At 43.7% G+C, this 23546-nt stretch overlaps 1 protein-coding gene across 1 annotated transcript in view; it reads left to right on the plus strand.

Moving 5' to 3' along the window:
• Positions 1-510: 510 nt before the first annotated feature.
• The window catches only part of LOC126920152 (acetylcholine receptor subunit alpha-like 1), a 157143-nt gene continuing 134107 nt past the window's right edge, over positions 511-23546 (plus strand). Inside the window, exon 1 of the mRNA XM_050730138.1 lies at positions 511-6850. The gene's annotated coding sequence lies outside the window, so the exon portion shown is untranslated. The remainder of the gene's footprint in view (positions 6851-23546) is intronic.

Consider the following 23546-nt stretch of genomic DNA (forward strand, 5'->3'; position numbering starts at 1 on the left):
TGCAAATACGTCTGCCTGATGCTGCCAGGCAAATTCGAAAACAGTCACGGTTCTATTATCTGGCAGTGGTGTACAAGAACCGCAACGACCGCAATGAGGAATCAATATTCAAAAGGAATTTATTTGTGTAAGTGGGCCACGACGGTATACGGCTTGCAATATTATACATTAGCGTCACATTGTGCCCTTCTTTAATCCACAAGTTTCGCCTAAATTTAGTAACACTGTTATCGTAACTTGCCATCGCGCCACTTCCAACTGTACGTTTGTTAATTATATCGCGTACCGCTAATGAAATACGTAGTAATAAGTATCGCATCTAAGAAAAATTATTTGGAAGATCAGTTTAACTTATGAATTACACCAGGTTGTGCATGTATTATTATTATTATTATTATTATTATTATTATTATTATTATTATTATTATCATTATTATTATTATTATTATTATTATTATTATTATTATTATTATATGACAAAACTAAATTATCTACTGTATTGTTACTAATCCATTCATATGTATTAGGTTGTCCGAAAAGTGTCTTTCTTTCGCAAACGTGTCTTTTACAACAGTGCACCTTCATATAAACGTGAAACCAAGTCTGTGAACTGTCGCGGTGTTTATCTCAACATAACAAAATGGATCGAACGTAGTTCGACAAAATAATATAAAACAAAAATCGTTGTGCGTCTATTATTTCCTCATAAAACGAAAGAAACTTTTCGGACAACCTAATATATGTATTTGCACTGAATGATACGTCAAGAGATAGTTTCTTGCAGTCTTATACAATTGTCCAGAGGTGGTTAAGTGACTATACTTTCAGATAAGGATATCGAATGCGTGAGCAAATCCTAGAATGTCGATATTCGAAGGCAGGTTATCTGTCTTTTGGATTGAGAACACCTTTGGGAAATACGTCCAGTAGCTGGCATGTGGCGTGTAGTAGTGGGTTGTTTCAATTTTCGCAAGACATTAGGAGGTTACGGTGCGCCTTAATGTTCTGTACTCTTTTAAAAACGCATCGGCATTAGTGGGATATACGGGCTTTTTCACAAGCGAAATTTCACAAGGTACTCGTACTGATGGAAAAAGAAAAAAGAGAAGGGAAATATGTATATTCGGTTCTCGGTTGCTGCAATTGAAATTGTGAAGTGGAATCGATCTATTCTAAAGAGACTCTTGAAGTCCGTAAATTCACGGCAGAACTAAAGAAGACCCGTAACCATCCAAAAAGAAAAAGAAGAAGGGAATCAAATGCATATTTTCTCTTCGTTGAAAGAAACAAAAACTCTCGTCTACGATTGTCTTTCTCCGGGAAATCAAAAGAATATTTTACGATTCTTATTCCTATTTCCATTCGGAAAGTAATAAACGCGGCACTTACTACCATTTTTATAATATCTATCGAAAACAATAATCGCGTATCCTGTCATGAAATCTTCAATTGGTGCTAATGGGATCATAGAGTGAAATTGCTCTGTTCTAGAGGGATTCCTAGGATGCGTAAATTGACGACATAACTAGAGGAGATCGTTTAGATTATCCTCTCACACCTTCAAATATAACGAATCAATTTATGGACCGTAGACGCACATGCCAGTCGGTCACCGATCGGCTATCCGTCGCATGAATTATTGATATCGCCATGTGCATCGGTAATGCTCGTTTCGTCGAGCCTGTATGAGCGTTACGCTCGCGTGCACGTACTCGCGAATGCCTATTGGATACGCGAACAGTTTCGAATTCCGTCGAATTTTCGTTACTACAGCCTAGTCAGCCTCGAATAGGGCGTGTTCGCGTTGTCCAAAGGCAATGCAGAACGCGGCAACCCTCGAGGAATTCCGGCGTCTGCGCCCCGAAACAAGAACTTCACGCATACCCGTTTATTTTGGAGAATCCCTGTAGATCGGAGGTTCCCGGAAATACCTTACACATACCCCATCAGACCAGCGTACAACGGACTACCGCATATCTGAGGTTGTCTCGCGTACCTAGCTGCATTTACGTGTACGCGCTTGTCACATATTTTCCTCGATTTGACCCGTTTCGCTCCCATTAACGGTAGCCTCTGCGATCCACGATTACGCGAATATTTCGCTGGAAAATTTGAAACGTATCGAGAACCGATCGCCGCCTGCCTGCTCGCATTTATGCTTCCCTTATATCAAGGCGAAACTCTCGTCAACTATTTCTCCACCCTCCCGTTATTTACTTTTAGCTATTATATCCATCGTGCAACGCAATTACAGGATCATTCACTTTCGATGGATTTGGTGTCGGACTTAAAAGACTCTTGCCCCTTCCGAAACTCACCGCTGTATATAATATACAATGTATATTATGACCACGGGAGATCGAACAGGTCAAGCAAAAGCAGTGGAAAGCCGCCGCTTTATTCTCGGGGCGGGTGAAACGCGTGGAAGAGATCTCGAGTCCTCGCGTAAACAGATCTCAGTCAATATCCAACCCCTTGACGCGTTCTCGTCGCTTGCTCAACAAGTTACAACGGTTCATTTCGATTTGTATCGTTTCATTTCGGTCTTAGCTTGCCACCGACGCGGCATTAATGCACTTTCCTTTTGCGCTCTTAATAATTCAATAAAACGTTTCGTTTTCTCTCTTCTCGTTTCTTTTTTCCTTTGTTGCACGGGACAAGATCTCGTGCTTCTGGCAGCGGTTAATCCGCGCAAATTGCCGCTGCGTATCGTTTCATTACTCTGCCTCGCGTGTACAACAAAGCCCCGTAGATTTCATATTATTCCAGGCCGTGATATCACGATGCAGTTTTCCCAGCTTTCGACAAAGGGGCTTAAAATCGAAAGAATTACAGCCGAACGCGTTAGATCGCAACGTTATCTCTTAATTCGACGTTAACGCGACTATCGAAATCTGTCAGTTTTCATCTACCGCGTCTACGGTGGATGCTTAGAAATTTTATTTATCAGCGTCGCCTTTCACGGACGATTACGCGTTCTGCTACGATCATCGATAACGATATCCATTCATACGGCTGACCCATTAACGTCTTTGCCCTTTAGCGTCGGAGATCTCGGAAAATCCTCTCACCGTTTCACGAAACGTAACAATTTCGAGCTCGTCAACGGCGAAGGACTCGAGGATGGAAGGACGCAGAGACGCGAGAAACGGGCAAAAATACGGCGAAGAAAGGAAGACAGAGACTGCGGAGGCTATGTCCGATATGTCCGCATCGGATAAGGCTTCGTTTCTATTGTACAATTTTAACAGGAATAAAGGAAGGGATAGCGCACGAGAGAGAAAAAGAAGAACGGAGAAACGAAGGGAAATAATGGGGAAAAGGAGGGAAAAGAGAACGACGAGAGTAACATAAAGCATTCTCTCTTTTTTCCTAACTACCTCGAGCCCCTTTGCTGCTTCTGCACTCCGTTCAGCACCCTCTGACGAGTCGACCTCGCACCGCCAGTGTCAGTATCGACTGGGATACCTCGTGGAGAGAACAGCAACGAGGAAGGACAGAGGGTAGGCGAGATGCTGAACACATACAAGTGGAGCGAAAAGCACGGGGCAGATAGGGAAGGGAGCGGAGAGGGAGAGGGAAAGAGAGAGAGAGAAAGAGAGAGAGAGACAGGGCCGTTCGTCGATGCTCGGCGAGGGTCGTGCACAGTGCCGTGCATCGGACGTATCTATTTCGAGAAAATTCTCAGCAGAGATCCTTCTCTATCCGATCCTTCAGGATCCTAAAATTTATACAGATTAAATAGGATACAATCGATGTTTATGGTGTTTGCATCTTCTTCTTTCACGCCACTGGCTATTTATATAAGAATAACGATAACAATAACGTTTCTCATCGTTACGAGAGAGAGAGAGAGAGAGAGAGAAATAGAGCTTAAGAAAAGCTATCTAGAATCGAGATTCCATTCTATCAAAAGTTTCGATTGGATAAGCTTTTGATTCGCTATAAATCTGGATAGCGAACAGGACGAAAGGACGGAAGAACGGAGTAGCTTACAAGTCTGTCCGCGCGTCGCCGCCTCGAGGTTTCCACATGGTCTCGCGTTCTCTCGGGGTAGGCTCGTGGAAGCTCGGAAGAGTTCGGAGCTTTTCGTAGCCGGTCCTGTCGGTGCTGCCACATGGCCGCGCGTCGTGTTTTGCGGGCTTCGCAAGCTTTCAGGGGCGGCACCTGGCTGGTGGGGGATCACGGTCGTTGTACACGATCGCACGAGAGAGGACGAAAGCGAGCACGAGCGAGAGAGGATGGCAGCGAGCGGCGGTGGTTACGCGCAGGGGTGGCGGCAGCTCGGGTACGTTCGGTCGACTTCGCAAGTCATCGCCAGCGTCTCGCGTCGGGGCTTCCACATGGGTTGGTATTGGCTCCCGGGGCGCAGGGTGGCTTGTGCGGTGGGGCTCTAACCGGAGAGAGACTCTAAGCGTTGAGTATAGCGAGCGAGGCGGCGAACGAGCGAAAGAGAAGAAGCGGCGGGCACGGCAGGAGGGAGAAGAACGAGCGAAGAGGGTCGAATGCGCGAACGAGAGCAAGCAAGAGGGAGAGATACGGCTCGCCACAACACCCCCCCGTCCCACTTCTCCTCCTCCTCTTTCCACCCTCGGAACGGGCAGAGCGTCAGTGCTAAGGTGGGTTGCTCGGTCGGAACATTGCCAGAGAGAGAGAGACACGTCCTGGGAGTGCCTGCTGCACCGACACGACTCCCTGGTGCAGGACCCGCAGCGGTGCAAGGATCGAGAGAACGCGCGCATCGAGTGAGTGAGTGAAGTGACTGACTCTGCTGTGACTGATCGACACGCGCCTAACCACGTACACGCGCGTAAGCACGCACGCCAGCAAGATCTAAAGGGAAACGGAGCAACGGCCACATATACAGATGTACGTGCGGTGACGGGAGCGAGAACGGGAACGGGAACGGGAACGGGATCGGGAACAGGAACGGGAACACGGCGAGCCAGCCGCTAGCATTCGTATTCGAGGAAACGGAAGGAACGGAGGCAGCGCAGCTTCGCGGTGAGGAGACGCTAGATTTCGGTGTCTAAGCTGCTGCTGCTGCTGCTGATACTACTACTACTACTACTACTGCTGCTGCTGCTGCCGTTACTGTTGTTAGCAGTGTTTGAGGAGAGTACGGTGGCGTGGGACACGGTGGGATTCTTGACGAACGGGCAAAGTCGAAAACACGACGAGAACAAGAATCATGAAAGAGTCGGAGCGGTGTTGGAGGCTAGTCGAAACGATCGACACGGCTGAAATAGCAGCCTTCCGTTTGGTTGGCTAGACGCGGTGCACGTATGTACGTATATATCGCGGAGAAACGGACAGAAAAGGTGGAAGAGAGGGAGAGGAAGGAGGAAGAGAAAGGTGTGTCGAGGAGACGAAAGTCGGTAGGAGGTCAGCGTGGCTTCAGGGTGGCGGTGGCCGATAGTGATGGTAGTGGTGGTGGTAGTGGTGTAGTGGTGGGTGCTCCGAGCGGTGAATGATCGTCGTCAGCCTCGTGGAAGAGGCGGTCGCCGCTTATGCGGGCTGCCGCGCGTGCTGTATCATCGCCAGCGAATGATTCGAGTCCGCGGGCGATAGAAAGTTGGCCGGATAGAAAGAAAAGAAAGAGGAAAAGGAGGAAGGAGCAGGGTGTCGTGTTCGCGGTGGTTCGCAGCGATCCGGTGGATCCTCGAATCGGGATCGTGGTTGTCGCATCGCATCGTAAGGTGCAAGTTCGTGTCGAAGGGATACGAGGAGAAGCAGGCAGAAGAGGAGACGGAGCAGGCAGAAATCCGCAGTCGTGGAGCTGGCGGCTGATAGGAGCCGTTAGATCCCGCCGGTTATGGCAAGTTGGATCGTACCGTCGGATTTCTGCCGTAGAACCATGACGAACGCATCGTCGCCCAAAAGAACGAACAGGTTGCGAACGAACGGCTCGAGCGTGATCAGGACGACGGTCTCAACGACTCGCAGCACGCTGACGTTTACGACGAGTACGACCAAGACGACGAGGAAGAACGTGGAAGAAGTATCGCAGAGGAAAACAACGCAGTCGATGAAAACAACGACGAGCCTGATGGGGAAGGGAAAGTTTATTATCGCTAGCGGCTTGCAGTCGATGTTGATGATGATTATAGCTCGTACGCTCATGCTGGCAGTAGTTGTAGTAGACGGCGGTGCCGTAGTAGCTGGCTCGTACGGTCTCGGGCCATCGAAGGCCTGGTAGCGCGTAGGTAACGCGTGTCGTACGGTGTATCGTTACTCGTTAGTATCAGTGCTGTTGTTGTGCCGTCCGGATCTCTTCTCGGGGCTATTATCGTCTATCTTACCTATTGGTGGTGCTGCGTGGTCCTCTGGTGGGTGTTGGTGTGTTGGTGTGCCGTCTACCGATCCCTCGTGTGACGGGTTAGCAGGTCTGCTAGTACCGGCCGGCCGGTTCCTCGTTTCGATAGCCGCGTACCCGCAGTGCGGTCGACTCTCGGCTAGCTACGAGGGCTGGTATTCGCGCGCGTCTCGGTGACGGTCCCCCGGTGACTGGCCACGACTACGACCACGACGACAACCGCGATTACGTCTTTGGCTTGACGCGCGACGCGTTTACGACGACGAGTATCTACGACGCGACGACGGTCACGGCGGCGGCGGCGACGGCACCGGCGACAGCAGCCACTACGACCACGACGTCGAGTACGTGGGGGATATGTGCGGGTGCGCCACGGCCACGCGACGAGGACTGGGGACTGCTGCGGGTAAATCGGCACGGCGCACCAAGTCCTCGTGCTCCCTACACAGCAAGCCTGGAATACGGTAGCTCGTCCTTCACCGTTACTCCTCATCGACGCCCGCGGGCAATGTGCCCACCCGCCGGCAGAGCAACGTGAGTCTACTTTATTTTACTTTTCTCTCTTTAGACGTTCCACTTGCACCGTGTCACGTTGGATTCGTTAAGCCTCGCGTGTTTAACCGACTCTACACGTCATCACGCACTTTCTTCAAGCTTGTGTTTTTCGATCATTTCTACTCTCCTTTTAAACTCGGATTTTTAATCATTTTCTTAATAATGGTTTTCTTTAGTTTGTCGCGGAAATATTCAATTCAAGAGTACAGCCTTCCTCGCGAACGTTTTAAATTTACAATGTTTTTGTTCGCGTATGAAATGACGCTGTCTATGTATATTTACGTACGTGTTTACGTTCTTCGTACAACATATTTTCGTTATTGTTTCTTACGACCAAACTTGCAGCTTTTGTTTTGTTTTCTTATTTTCATAGGTAGAAATATATGATCGTCCTCGCTGGAACGTGTCAATGAACCCCTTACAATGTCCAAAGCGAAGCAATTGCCCTTAATGTAACAATAGTAAAACGCCAGAAGCGTTCCATTTACACGAATAAATGAAAAAGTCGCGACGACGGAAATTTCGCGACAATTGTACGGTCGTGAGATGTTTAGAACGCATGTGTGAATTAATTTAATTAGTCGATGTGAATAATTAAGAGTGTTACTGTTGTCACGTGTTCACCCTCGCGAGTAAAACAAAAGCGTATAATTAAATTCTTCTCCCCCTCGACTTTGATAAGGTGGAAAGTTAAAACGTAACTTTTCTCGTTTGATAGATAAATAATCGCATTCTTCGGGACTCTCCCTTTTAGACCGTTCCTGTTACCGATCCGCCTGTTACCAATCTGCAATCGCTTTTGTAACTCCAATCTTAAAATCTAACAGAGCTTTGTGCACGGATCAAGGTAACATTCCTTCTTGCCATTCCAAAGAAAAATCAAAATTAGCGTTTCGCGTAGGTACTTGCTGTTTGCTAAGCAGCTTCCTACACTTATTCCTCTGCCGTTCTTGTAATTAAAGATCGACGTATACGCTACGACTCGAAAGACAAAGCGTAAAACTATCGTATCGCTATAGGGAAAGAAAGAAAGAAATTTTCTGTTTCGTTGGAAAGAAATTAATTCGGAAAACGAATAGACGATTGATCGACTCGAAATCCTAGTTAAATACAGAGTGGAAATATTTTTTCTTATTTGCAGCGCGTCTTTACCCAAGACGACGAATAAATTGCTTCCTCTCTCGAACTTTTACCAAGGAAAGCCATCCGAAAGCTCCTATGGAATCGCGCGAAAACGTCGGAGTGCTTTCAAGGGGTGCCGTGGTCCTGGGCGTAGTCCTCTAGTTTCTCTCTCCCTCTCTCTCTCTCTCTCTTCCTCTTTTTCTCCCACCACCCACCCCTTCTCTCTTACTGTCTTTCTCGCGTGTATCCTTTTCCCTCTGGGTACATCGTTCCTTTCGGATATTTTATTGATACTTTACGTTCTGTCAACTTCTAAATGGAAAGGATCCGAGCGAAATTTTTTAAACGAGAAACCATCGTTCCCACTGTTTCGTTGCGGCTCCGTTCTCCTAGTTGCGACGTTGCGCGGTGAAAACGACGCGACACGGCTGCACACAGCCGTCGAGCAGATAGTTTTTGAACGTGCGAATCCGTCACGATTAAAATTTCCGTTTGCTTTGCTGACAATATTTGCGATGTATTCGTGTGACGTGAATTGACGCGCGATCTGCGGAACAGTATTTTTCATTGGTCCATTGACAGCACGTTCCTCTGCTATGTAAACCGTGTTTTAACTTGGCGAACGGGATCGCGCGCGTGTCCCGTTGTTACTGCTAAATTAACCCGGCCATACTTCGGTGAACGTGCTTTAATCCTCTCATTTGTTCGTGTTATCGTAAGATAACATTTTGAATCACGATCGTCGATAACGGTGTTTATTGCGACTGATTTACCGATCGTGCTACCAATCACCTGTCATTTTCCTAATATCGATCTTTCCATGCGAATCATTAACTGCTACTGTAAACAAACTCCCTTACCGTCGTGTGTTGTTTTCAAAAACAACACGCTGCTGCCATTGACAAATTCTATCGCCGTTTGTCTGCTCATCGAAATTTCTATGCCTTATCCGCGGAATGTCCATCAAATCTACCGTGCAAACGTTCCACTGAACATTTATGCGACCAATAAATACGAGCTGATGGCGCGCCCGAATGTTTCGTTCGGATGTCCATGAATCTCATTGCTCGTGAAACAAATCCATTCTCTTTTTCCATTTTATTCTATTGCTCTTTCTCCTTGATATAGTGGTTTTTGATACTACGCGTCAGAATTATGTATATACGAGCAAGATGCGTCGTATCCGGTTAGGAAACAACAATGACTCGAATTCTATGGTGATTTTGAAATTTTCGCGATAACCTGAGTTAAAGGGATCGAAAGCGTTCGATCAGCGTTTTGGGGTGGAGGGGCGTTTCATCGTCACCGCGACGTTTCCGGATAAAGCCTGACACTTCCTGGCGTGTCAGGCGAACTCAGGTCTCTATAGATATGCAGGAATAGCGAATGGTCAAAACCTGCTGACGTGGTGGCACTTCCGCAGCGCCCCGATTCGATGTCATTTTATCGGCGAATCCTTGATTAAAGCACTCTATCCTAGCGCGTTACCATTCAATTTTCGATGAAACATCGGTTTTTCAGAAGCCGGTATTATCGTATATCCGCGACGAAAGATATTCGTTTATCGTTTTTTTCATTTTCTTTTTTTTTCCAGTATAAATCTTCAACCATGGATTTTATTCGTTCAATACGTTACATTGCTTGCTCCGTTGTTTTTCTATTCTCCATGGCATATCTTACAAACGGAGAAGCGGTCAAAATGATTAATCCTACACAATTAAGTGCAACGTAAAGGATGTATTTGGAGGAAAATGATTAATGAATAGCATTCGTATCTCTACATATTGGAAAATTACAAGTGAAATTTGAATTTATTCAGTTACAAAATGATTAAGCGTTTCGTAAGAATGCAGCTTTTTCAGAGGACGACGATAGGAATTATAAAATGTCGATACAAGAAACACCATTAAGGGCGAGAGGACTGTCATCGTCAGTCAATCGTCTCGCCTAGGCACGACGTGAACGTGATTTAGCGACCGGGATATATTGATATTATTCAAATTTATGATCTACCCGTCATGGTTCCATACAGGGACGAAATTTACATTCGAATTAACATCTGCCTGCACCTCTGCGGTGTTCAGATTTCCCGTTGGCTCGTCACGTTCGCCAAGGTTCTTTGCGTGACGTGAAACTTCCTTTCTTCTTTTGACCCGATGCCAGGTATTTCGCGGGGAAAACGCCGAACTATCCGGCTGCGCTTGGAATTAATTCGTCAAACTTTCCACCTTTTACCGCGCGAATATTAATTCCACCCTATATACCAGGTCGATGTACAAAAAGTCATCTATTCGTGTTTCTTCACCGTGGAATCGCGTTAGAGAGAAGGATCTTCCCTCGCGAATCGCTGAAATACGCCGAAGCACCCGCTTCATTCAATTTCATAGCTTTTTTAACCAACGTTAATTGTTATCGTAACGAATTTCTAGATGTCAACGTGTAGGATAAAATAATTTTATCGTCGTATTAGTAGGAAGAAAAGCAGAAACGTAGAATTAGAAGGTCCTATCGGTTGACCAGGTTCCGTGAACATGGAACGTGTCAACTTTCATTCGTATGTTTTAACATGAAATCGAAGATAGCAGATATTCCGTAGGTTGGCAGCCACCGTTAAGTTATATGGAGCGTTTAATCAGGTTACCGGCTGGCAACCAGCGGATAAAAATCGAGCCAGTACGGGACGAGCAAGAAGAAAGGAAAAAAGAATCGATTCGCGACTCGTGGCCTACTCCGGCTAATCTACGTCGAATTTACGATGATTTTTTAATCGGCTTCGAATTTTCTACGACCGTGCTGTTTGCTCACGCAGGCGACCAACCTGTAACGCCTACTTTTATCGCTTGCTCTCCGATTCGATTTTCTATTTCAGTAGATTAACACTGCCGTATTATCGTATAATCCGGAACGACTACGATTCTATCCTCTTTTCTCCTTTTTTCCCCTCGAGAATTCCCGGGTTGAAACCTTTCGAATTTCCGTTTCATCGTCCGTATAATTCGCGGTTCCATAAAGTTGACGTTGAATTTCTCATCCGGGTAGAATCGCGAAATTAGTATTCTTAAGGATGAATTTCGTTTGTTTCTTTTACGTTCTTACTTACAAATATGGCGGAAAAGACAGGACTACTGTACAGGATTTATATAGTAAAAGACCTAAGTAACGAATTTCTATGTATTTCCATTCGATCGAGGAAGCAACATTATGCCGAATTACGCTCACTATCTTTATAGAACGAGCTGTAGAATTAGCGCACGGATCGGACAGAACAAAGGTGCAATTAAATCCGAATTTGACGCGATTGAAATTAATGGAGTCCAGCTCGATCGCGAATCAATTTGCTCTTCCTCTCGGATCTTTTTGAAACGTATTCGCGACGTAATTCTGTTCCGCAAATCTTATCGGCACGTCGTCAATATTTTCCCTTGCGATAATATAACGAGATAATTTCTCATTATAATTGCAAGATCTTGTCGCAACTAATATCGCGAGACGTTCGTTAGACCTGAGTCGCGTATCGTGCCGTGCTTCTTTGAAACGAGGAAACGATCCTGCGTGATAATATGGGCGATTTAATGACGGGAAACGAGGCTGCCAATAATTAATAATCGAGGCGCATTTTTATCGGTTTTCTTTTTTTTTTTTTTAACTTAGAAGGTAGCGACTGGTGCAGCTAGGGATACAGGTTAAAGCGACCGAGTTGGTCGGTCACTGTGAAGTGGTGGTGTTACCACGTAACCAAGTGAACCGCACCCACCGCACTGCTCCATTTTCTTACTCGAACGTAATTGAGTGATAGAGTGCGATGCTGGAATACGCGGCGGCTCTAACTCAACCGAGATATTCCGATGGATTTTCGTTCTGCAGACAGAGAAACAGAGTTTCCTTAATTTTTTCCATGCCCTGAAACGAAGCAAACAGACCAACAGACTGACGCTTGTTACCTACAGTTTTTTTTTCTTTTCTTTTAATCACGTGGATCAGGTTTGTAACAGAGATCTCGGAGTTTTGCTTTCGAGAAAAGCTTGTGGAAAATTTGTCTGGCTCCCTGCGATTTCGCTTATTTTCCTTTCAAAACCGTTTGTTTCCTCGTGCAACTTGCTCGATACCGCGTTTAATGTTCAGTCATAAACTGGTCGTACATGCTTTAAATTTGTAATCTCACGATTTGTTTTGAAATGACGAGGTTTCAATAACGTAGAAATTTTCATCGCGGTAACAAAACATTTGATGTCGTTTGCGAATCGTGTTGACGTTTAGTTTAACGCAATCCGCGTCAAAATCACAGCCATTTGAAACTGGGCGTGGCTGTAGGTATTGATAAACTTTCGTTTTCGATTTCACCTGGTTTCCGTTTCCCGAAAATCTTGTTATATGTACGTACTCTGTCCTCTCAACCCATCGGGATGGAATCGACTTTAACGGCTGTGTAAGCGTACACCATTTTTCCAATCAATTATTTTAATAACAACATTTTCCAGGTACCTTTCCAATGATTAAATTTCACCGCGTTCACATTCGTACGTATGTACGGCTGTATGTGTCTATATAGTTTAACTTGTTAGCGTTATAATTAGCGAGATACACGATCAAGATTATTAAACGTCCGCGAAAATATTTAATTCTCCGTTTAAACGTGCACATGCCAAACGTAGTTATTTTTGGTATCGAGTGTTATGCACGCCGCATTTCACTCGTGTTGGGCGATCGAAATGGCCGAAGGCAACCAAACGTTTCCGCCGGAAGTAACAACGCAGGCCAACCGAAGTGTTTCGCGCGTAACTACCAGTAGATTCCACGAAATTCGTACGAACTCGCAACGTGGCTGGTCGGTGTGTGTCGTGAATCGCGAACTTGGGATTCGCTCGTGAGATCGCTGTACCACCCAACAAAAAAGAAGTCGCGAAAACACGAGGGAAATGGCGAGCTCTTGGAACTCCGCCGCGAAATCATCAAATTGCTTGTTTAACGAGTCGAGTGTGTGTACATAGCGCTTCGTTTCCTTGCCTCCTTTTATCGATCGCTCTCGAGCGATGCACTCGAACTGGTATCTGAATGCGGGTATTCAAATTCGTGTTGCTCGCGCAAGACTCGCGATGCCACGGGCTAAACTTTCGCATTATCCGTTACTTCTGCCTGTATCGTCGAAAATCATGGCAATATTTTCTATATCGGTGTACTTTTAATTATTTCGACCTTCTGTTCCTCTTAAAAAAAATTGAGCTTACTCGGTAAGGCTTGCACGAATTTACGAGTTCGTATCCAATTTTCCATTGTCCCGAGGGAAAGAATAGCCGCGGCTACGTGCTATTCACGCGAACTTCCCGTTTGTTCGTCGAACGTGACGCGAAGTGGTGGCAACTTTCAGACAACACACCGTTACATTCTTCGTTTTCTTCCTGTTGTGTAAATGCCGTCTCGAGACTCGCTTCGATAGAAGGTTTAAGGTTTCCAGATAGGTAACAAGCACGGAATTATTCACCAGAGCGAAGATTAACTGTTTACGAGTGCGCGATGTCTTTATTTTTACTTTAAATTTACTTTTACTTTAGTAGAAGCATATGGATGTTTAATTCAGACGAAACAAGCGACGTACCGATACGTTAAAGTCTTTTTGGACATTTCTACGGACAATGACAATTTTCATATATGATTCTGTGGTATTTTTAAGTACATGTAGTTAACTTTTCTCATTTCTATTTGTTGCAATATACTATTCATGGTAAATTCATAGTTTACGTTTCAACTTCTACGTATTACATATTACTCTGTCCATGATATTATATAAGCGCGTTATAGAATTATGATAATTACGTCTCTAATAGCGCATTTAGTAGTTTATTTTCAGATGTAAATCGTTAAAAAGTTCCGCGATCTACAGTTGCTAATCATTTTCTATTCTGATGGGTGAAAAAATATAGATTCATAAATACTGCATACTATCCTCCACATGTAAGTTTTAGTCGATTCGTATTATCGACAAGGAATGTTAATAACGAACGAATGTCAATTTAAATAATTTAATAAATACACGAATTAATGGCTAACTAACGATCGGAAGAAATATTTACTATTTCCTTAAGGAATCAACAGGTGTAAATATCATGCGAAATTTAAATTGTTTATTCAAAATATTATTAAATGATGTATTAAAAGTACAGTACAATTTTTTCTATTACCACTGAAATTAATTACGTATTTCAACAAACTTCACTCTAACGACCGTATGTTTGGTCATGTTACATTGTTCTCTTGTTGGTTGTTTTGGAGCTATAGCCTGATACTTGTCTTTGCGAATTGGTTAAAAGCGCGGCCCGAGAATTGGACTTGGGGGCTTGCGAAGAAAAGCGAAAACTCATGATCGAAATGCTTGCAATCAGCAGTAAAGATCACGGTATCGTTTATGCCGAGCAAACGGTAACATGCTCAGAGATCTGCGACATGTTTTAGCATCTGATGGAGAAGGTTAATCTCCGCGTAGGAAAACGGGAGTACGAAGCAAGCTGCATTTTTCATTTTGAGGTCAGTACCGATTTAGTGGTGACTGCAGGTTAAAGCTGCTTTCGAAGCTAGTATCGTTGGTTGCGATACATTGCGCTGTGAAATTGCGTGGTTTTCTCTGCCATTTAAATTTCACCGTGCGAAACGTTTGTTTTAAACGGTTGCGTGCCATTTTTCGGCTGTCTCTGTGGCCTACTTTTTACTGAATTGTAATTTGTTTCATTTAGAGTGAATACAAATTAATTTTTCTATCGCCACGTGCTTAGCTTGCGATTGACATACGTTTAACAGTTTCTTTTTTGCGTTTATCCTAACATTTAAGAACGAGAGATCATCAGATACTTTGTCGTCTCTCAACCGATCGAATTTAGTAAAACTACTCCCGTCTTTTAAGAAATATGACAAAAGAAATTGATTCTTTGTAATCTTGCAGTGTCTTCTCCCCTTTAATTGTACGCGACAAACGTGCAAAAATAAAGACGAACGACTCTTCGCAGGATTTGGAGAGAACATTCTCGAAACGTTTATCTTGCAGGAAATGAAAAAAAGATAGTTTGATTTTTCTATCTTTTGCGGTATCTTCACTCCTGATACAATAGTCGCATACCTACAAGAATTCGATGTAAAACGCAGGATATCGACGGTAAACAAACGAACGACGATCAAAGAATCTATAAAGACGGGGTTGATCGCGGTTGTATCGAGGACGTTGATTTTCATCCGGTCGTGGAAAGTATGCACAGACTGCATTTTTCATTTCGAGGCTATTGCCGGCGCAGTCGCGAATGCAGGTTAAAGCGACCGAGTTGGCCCCTCGCTATGAAGTGGCAGTGTTGCACTCCGAGGCCAAGAGAACCCGTATCCACGGCACTGCTCCATTTTTCTCTCCTTTCGACGGTTCTCTGCCACCGGCCACCCGCGCACACCGATGGACATCACTTTGTAATGCAAATGTTTCGCAATAATAATTTCATCCATGCATCCTCCGTAATATGGCCACTCCACGGCGAGTATTAAGCGTCGTATGTGTTGTTAGCCAGTGGGCGAAAAAGAAGGACAAAGAAAATAAATGGACAGGGGGAGGGAGTACGTATCACTGCGGTGACCGAGTCCGGGGAAAGCAAGGAAATTAGAAAATAAGAATTTCAGAACAGCCTGTGGCGAGCCTCTCTCTCCTGCAAACCACTCGGTCACGCTGCTGACTGGTGCATATTCGTGAATGATGCACGAGGGACGCGCTAAAAGTAAGATACACTCGTCCGGCGAAATTGTGCGATTGTTATTTTTTAATGAGCTTGTCCAGTGGTGACTTTAAACCGTGAACTACTTCTTCGCATGGTTACATGAAGCATTTAAACAGTTGTTAACAGAGAAGTTCCAGCTTGACGATCGTCCACGAGATTTCTCCTCCATTAGTCGACATTCTCTGATTTCCTCTGGATATTTTTTGTATCAACGAGAGATAAGAATTATGGAATTAAGCAAAGGTAGTTCGATTATGGGCTTGTTGACAGGTGTTCGTTCGTAATCTGCGGAAGCTGTGCTTCGCCTTGGAGAATCTCTGGTGGAAACAACGTCGCCGTACTTGCGTGGCTGATTTGTTATTTAAATAGAAGCTTTACCGTGATACTTTACACAGTTTTTACCGACCTGGATGTCGCGTTATCTCTGACAGCACTTTTTCTCAGAATCAACGTGGCCGAATTCGTATTTGATATTCGGCGATTTTACAAAACGTTGATAGTTCGTGCGAAGCCTTGGCGAAAATTGGCGAATTAAAATTGACGCAGCATTGTAGTAATTTAGCAGTGTTTGCCTCCCGAGCAAACTCGCTTTGTAAATAATCGAATGTTCGCGCAAGTATGTTCGTCTTCGAAATTCATTCCTCTCGATTTCCAATTTCGCTAATTTCAGCCGGTGGATATTTTGAAAATTGAGTTTCTCGAAAACAGAACCGCGCGTACACGGTAAAGGTTTTCACATGTTATTTTCAATTTATTTGCTGTTGCGGAAAGTCATCGCTGTACCACCTGTTACAGGACACCCCCGTAGATCGATAGACAGGAAAAACGAGATATTCTCGATTATTGTTTATCATCGAGCGATCGCGCTTCAATAAAACGAGTCGACCGATATTATTGGGTGTTGCGCGTAGAAAGTTGTTGCTTTATTAAAATGGGCCGCCGCCGGTGCAACCGTCGGAGTATTAACGCGCAAATATTGACAACGCTATAAAAAGAACATGGAGTTCCATTTTTAATAATAAATGCTACCTTCGCTGCTAATTTCTCCGGTTACACGAGTATCACGCATTTACATTCATCTAATCGAGAAGATTGAACGTGGCTGTACTTTCATTCAGAATTTTCAATCGTGTTATCGTTGCAACGCACGTGTATAGATCTCTATTCGTCCGTCTTTCGCTTCTCGTTGATTTTACCCTCTCCTTTCTGTATTACTGATCCCGTGGTTAAACACTAAATCATGAGCGCGTGTTCAAACGCTTTAAAGGATCCTTTGCCTCCTGAAATTGTCGAGAATACGTTTCTGATTCCATTTCAACCCTTACTCTCTCCCTTTCGTTCTTCAATCGTTTACACTGTTGCATGAACGAGGCTCTTTATCTTCGTCAATATGAAACGATTCGTTATCGTTAATCGTGATTCGAACGTGATAATTTAGAATTTATAACGATAAATTGATATTGATATACAGCATTGATTTGCGATTGAATTATATGTTATGCGTATATTTCGTCGACTTGCGTTCATGAAACTGACTTTTCGCTAGCGGTGTTTCAATTTTCTGACAGATATAGATAAACGAAACACGGAGAATAATTAAAGAGAGATGCGAGGACGCGTCACGATCTCCTAATTGCTAGTACACCAAGGTCCGCGGGTATGAAAACTTTCGGTCGTTGAATTCAGTTGCCGCGTGGTTTTAATGGCGGGCCACGATAGACGATAACCGCTTATGGTTTCGCTGTGACGATGGCGTGGTCCGAATCGCTTAACGATTCGAAACTTTATACGCGTCTAGATTGTTATTCGACGCCCCGGAATCGACGGGGTTCATTGAACGCTCGAAGAAAGCTTTCCGGTTGAGCGATGACAGAGGGACGGAAAAAGGGGGCAGAAAAGAGGAGAAAACGAGCTGCAAAAAATTGTGCTCGTTAAGTACGACGACCTCCATTTGTCTCGCTATAAAGAGATTTTATGGCCATCGAGCGGGCTGTTTCAGGCCTTGAATTATTTTTAATAAACGATCAAAAATCGATGCCTGATCGATCTCCAATGGATCGTTTCTTTCTTCCGTACAGCGTGGGTCTACATTTGTGTTATAAGCGATAGCAGAGAAGATTAGATGGGCAAAAATAGAAGGAACACGAAGAATAAATTAATCGCGTTACAATTTAATTTGAAAAGTTGCCAAGTGTACGTGTATCATTTTGTTGAACTTGATTTTCTCGTAGATGAAGTTTCCAATGCAATTACGTTATTCTTGATTTTCGTTTCATTGTGAACCGTAGTCTGTGCGATTTCATTAGTATCGCGAATTTAGGCCGACGCTGTGTATCAAATATTTTTCGGTGCAAGGTTCATCGCGTTTAATTCCGCGGTCTGGTCAGAATTTCATCGTATACGAACGAACAAACGCCTCGCGGAAGAACGTCGGTTTCAATTTCCCTCCTGTAATTGCAATTTATAACAAAACTCATGGGCCCGATCGCGAACAAAACGTGGATGATTGCACGGTTTTTCCATTGCCCGGCAGAGTAGCGGCCTGGAAGGGCGAGGGAGTAGAAAACTTGAAGCGCGTAGCCAGATAAACGGACAGCGCCGAAAATAAAAGAAGGAAAAAACGACTAGCTTTCTTCATGGGTTGATATGGAGAAGAGGGGAAAGATTCGAGGGGTTGGAAATAGAAGGCGGTCGAAGGATACGGAAAAAGGGAATTAACCAGCGCAGTGGCCCACAAATCCGGCGCTCAACGTCCGCGCCATAGGAAGAAAGTAAGTACTTTAAACGCGGCAGAGTAAACGCAGCCGTATAATAGCGCGAGCGAATAACCTCGAAAAACACAGGCTGACGTAGAATTCTTCGTGGAAATCGAAATGCGACGAGATTTTAAGAAAGAATACGAACATTCAATGTTTAACTATTTATCTTAGCATTTTTTTTATCGTTACATTCGTTAAATCTAACTATTTATATCACTGAATACTCTGAAAATCATGGAAGATACTATGCGCAGATATTATTCTAATAGGAATGAAATTTGGAATTAAAATAGTATATACTAGGACACCTGCTGATATTTAGGTGAAATGGAACGAGTCTCACGACTTTTCTTTTTTACTCGTTTCATTGTAACTTCATTGCTCTATTCGTGTCATTGTAATTTCATTCATTCGCTTTTATGGTGCGAAGTAAAATTTATTAGAGTTTTCCAATAAATGTAACGGGTAGCTGTTCTAATACTTATAGCAACGTAGTTATGTAATTTTGCTAAACACAACATTTTCCATTTTATATTATTTTATCGAATTACGTATGATCTATTTTGTTCTATCAAAATAAAGATCACAACGTTCGACAGATTAGGTTTCATGTTTGCATAAAGATGCATCGTTGTAAAAGACGGGTCTGTAAAAAAAAGACACTTTTCGAACAACCTAATAGTTATAGCAACGTCGGTAATGTAATTTTCGTTTATAGTAATTTAACCGTAATCGTATATTCGATCATCGCAAGACAAAGCGGTAATCTGAATAATCGCGATAGAATTTCGTCTAATAAAAAGACCTGTATCTTTTAGACGTTAAAAGTCGTGTTCCTTCGAATGGCAGCGGATTGACATCGGGCGAAACAGGATAGTTCGATCGGTGTATCCTATTCTCGATTACCCGTATGTTTGCATTGAGGGCACAATAGCCCTCGAAGGTTGATCATCGGGCTTGAAACATTGAAGAAACTTTTCACAAGGACTTTTCCATGAGCCTGTTAAAGTTTCGAAAGTCCAGTGTGTAAGGAAACTCCATTTACCAACTGGATCTCGCTCCAAGTTACCATTCAAATAGTTTTTCTCTTGTTTCTTTAAGAGTTCCACGACTCCGGAGTCATCTTTCATCTCTCTCCACGGGACACGTCCCTCGTGCTCCGTCTTCTTGACAAAAATCTCCAGAGAATTTCTGCAACCGTGTATATCTTGGTAGCTAATTTGCATTAAAGGGAGTAACGCTTCCACCGTGTGCAGCCTTTTTACTTACATTTCGCGGTATCACGATCAAGTCCCAAGTTATTAGCGTTAACCATCGCTTCATGTACCAGTGCCTTCTTAAAGAAGAATATTTTTCTCTCTAAAATAAATTGGTACTGCGAGACGTCCAAACGCGGTTAAACCAGGATCAAATCTCAGCGTTCACCAGGCTTGAAAAGCGATTGTGCAAAATCTGCACATCTGTAAAACTATCGATAACAACGGGTTTCGGGTCGTCGAACGATGAGAATTTTGCGATGTCGCGCGAGCCACGCCCGTCATTAACGTCGGAATTAGCGTCACATCCATGGCAAGCTTTCCAAATTTTGAATAACAATTTTCCAGTGAATCGTTCGTTGGCCGACCGCGTATTTGCTGCTCGTCACTCATTCCAAATACGATACCGGATCCTCGTGGATGTGTGATACGAACGAGCGTGGTCGAATTCGTTGTGAATGGGCAAAAACACTCTGCTAGATTAAAAAATATGGCACCGGTCCAATAAAACGGCTACACTTTCGGCTTCTTTTCTTCCATTTGGCAGGTTCCAACGGTCGTAAAAATTCGTCAGGGTTGGTTGGAAGGGACGTCAGGTCCCGAAAATTCTTGTCATTTTTCCGCCCAGTGAATTCGTTGTCACGCGGAAGCATTCTTTTCGATATCGACTCGGCAACCACGATATCTTCTCTCATAAATCGCCGTCGATCTTTAAACCCGTCATCTATTTTCGGAGCTCGTCGCGAAACTTCCCCGCGATGTCGCCGACACCACGCTTTTTCTTAGGAAATTACCTTTCCCTCCGATAAAAAGCGGATGCTCTGTTTGGATAAATTCCATGACGGATATCGACGGATACGTCAGCTTTGACAGAGACACAGTTACTTTCTAATCGAGTTCTTTGGACTTTTTTCATCCATTTCAAGATCTATCTTTCCCTACGTATCTCTTCTATAATAGGAGAAATTCACTCAGTGAGCATACATCCAGAGTAGTCTGAATTCGTGTAAAACAATTAGAAAAATCAGCGATCACGAAGAAACTTGCAAAAGTTCACGTACTTTCGCTTTGTTCTTTCTTCTACTCTTGAATGTTCTTCCTTTTCATCTTCTTTCCGCCCATTTTTTCATTCAGCTTCAATGGTTTGAATTTTTTTGCCAGTTAATCACCGTGGCACCGAGTTTTGCGCGGTTTTCACGCGATGGAATGAACGGGAACCATTCGAGGGAATAAGAAAGTGGCAGACTTTCCTGATGAACTATAGAAATGTCGGCTGTCGGACGATTCTCTGTCGCTCATTTTATAAGAATCGCGATCCTCGTTCATCCCCTCTGATTTCTTCATGCACACGTACTCGCTTATTTTATAGTAAGACACAGCATTGTACGAATTTCTTTACTCAGATTGTTCGGGCTATTTTCAAACAAAACGCAGCATTCTCTTCTCAATTCCGAACAAATCAGACAGACAGAATATTCTCGCAAAGCTTTCGTTTATCGTATCCAGTGTACTCGATCACTGCCCAGCTAACGCGTTGAACTATTAATCAAAGATAAAATATACAATTACGTGACATAGAAATAAAATCCTGCAGGACGTCCACAATTTTACGAACGTTTCTGTCCGAAGGATATTAAATAAATTACGTTTTGTCTTAGAAAAGCGAAGTTTCTGCATACCTAGTACTAATCCGATATCCACGGGCTGCACATAATATCAGTCACTTGTTCTATTGTATTATGTTATACTAGATGATCATCAGAATACTAGATGAAAGCCTTTTAATCAACGAGAAGAACCGCACAGAATCACCTCTCTCCGGTCAAATACGTTTGCTCGTTGCTGTATTCGTCGATCATATCGCGAGGCTTCAGGCTTCGATTTTTCCTGTCTCCTTTCAAAACGCAACGAAACAAAAATGTAACCCAAAAGTCATACTCACTTCACTATTCTCCGTGTAGTACGCACGTTTTAATGGTCTCTGCATTCATATTTATTTCCTCTTTCGCTTTGGATGTATCGTGTTACGGACCTGTCGAGCGTGACACGGTTCGGTTTTTCTTTTTGATAGCACATACGCGTCACACCCTAGATTTTATTTTTGTCATCACGTGATTTTGTTCTTTCATCCTCGGGAATTTTGCATTACTTTTTGAAAAAATCGTTGTCCCCTATGGTTACCGAAATACATCTGCTTTGCATACCGCGAACGAATGCACTGAGGAAATAGCGCGCAACGATGAAATCGGATTCGCGCAATCAGCATATCGCGTTGTGCTACGTGAAATAGGACGCACCATCTATTTTAGAAAATATCGCGGATAAATTATTTCCTCGCCTCCTCGCGAGTCGTATCGCCTATGGTGCACTGGTTCCATTTTTCGACGAGCTAATGTTCCGATTGACGCTCCTTTGTAAAATTAGTTAAATTTTTAATAATTCTTGGTGTACAATTATTATGATATCGCAGATATGTCGTGAAAGTTGAAGCCATCGAGAAGGCACGGTTTGCTCGGATGAAAGCAGTCATTTTTTTTCTATTCTTTGTACGTTAGTCGGTGAAATTCTGTGCTCGCGGAAGGTAAGACAGCTACGTTCCTGTACGCGTAGGGTCGATCAACTCGTAAAATCGAATTTCACGATTAAGGACCGGTGACTGTTTTCGATTACAATCGCGAGCCTGGTTGTCTCCGACTGTGCATTTTTCAGTGCACTTTAGCGGATGAAAGTCCGGGTCTTTGGAGGCAAGTGCAGCAAGGAAAAGTGGTTTTCCTTCGACTACCTTTGTTATGCTGTCGTACTCCAAGCATGGTTTCTTTGTTACGTGAAAGCTTCTGTAATCTAGTTAAATATTTCTTTTCAGCCATGGTACGGATTTGAATCGGTTCTACCATTTTCACGCTTGTCCCTAACGACGGCGTTCGCTGCCGATTCATTTGTGTTTGAGAACTTTTCTCGGCGTTCCTTTAAGCAACCAAAATACTGAATTTGAAGTTGAAACTAGTAGCACTACGCAGGATGTCCTAGTAATATTGGCACAGCCAGGAAGCAAGTGATTCTAATATGAGAAAACTCGAGTCGAAGATATTGACTAAACCTTTTTCGTGCAAAGTTTTGTCTTCGAGATATTTTCCTGCATAAATATCGTAAAAAAGGCGACGTAATTTTCAAGATCCACGTTGATATTATCCACGGAAATTATTCGAAACGCAGTCCATGGTGTTGCGTATACAATTTCAATTGTTAGATTGTCGTATAACTTCCGATCGCCAAAATATATATTATACATCTAGAAATTTGAGTTACAACATCCTCTTAACCTAATCTTATGTCACGTCCCTCCTATAAAAATCTTCGTATATATTACAAAAGGGGATATTCGGGTCCCTCCTGCGGATCTAACATGATCACCAGCACATTATGCATACACGATACAACTAAATTGGATGAACGAGGATGATTCATGCCCCAACTAGAGGGTTTCCGAGAAATCGTAGTTCGCTGGTCGAGAGTCTGGGCGTTTTCTTAGCGAATAGCAGCCACTGGTGGACAAAAAGCGCCTAGCTTGGGAAATTTATCAATGGAAGTAAGCCGCGCCGCTGGGGCCTCGTAAATACTCTACCACTCGCGTCACTTGGCTGAAACTCCCTGTAGGTGTGTTACCCGCCGGGATCGTTCATAATTCACATCCGATTTGAACAAAGTTTTCGAACTAGCGCGATTTGCTTAATACACAACTGTCCTCCTTTTCACTGTTTCTTCCTATCTGCTCTGCCACGTGTATTTTTTCCCTCCC

Source organism: Bombus affinis, chromosome 9 (assembly GCF_024516045.1).
Source record: "Bombus affinis isolate iyBomAffi1 chromosome 9, iyBomAffi1.2, whole genome shotgun sequence".
Classification (NCBI taxonomy): domain Eukaryota; kingdom Metazoa; phylum Arthropoda; class Insecta; order Hymenoptera; family Apidae; genus Bombus; species Bombus affinis.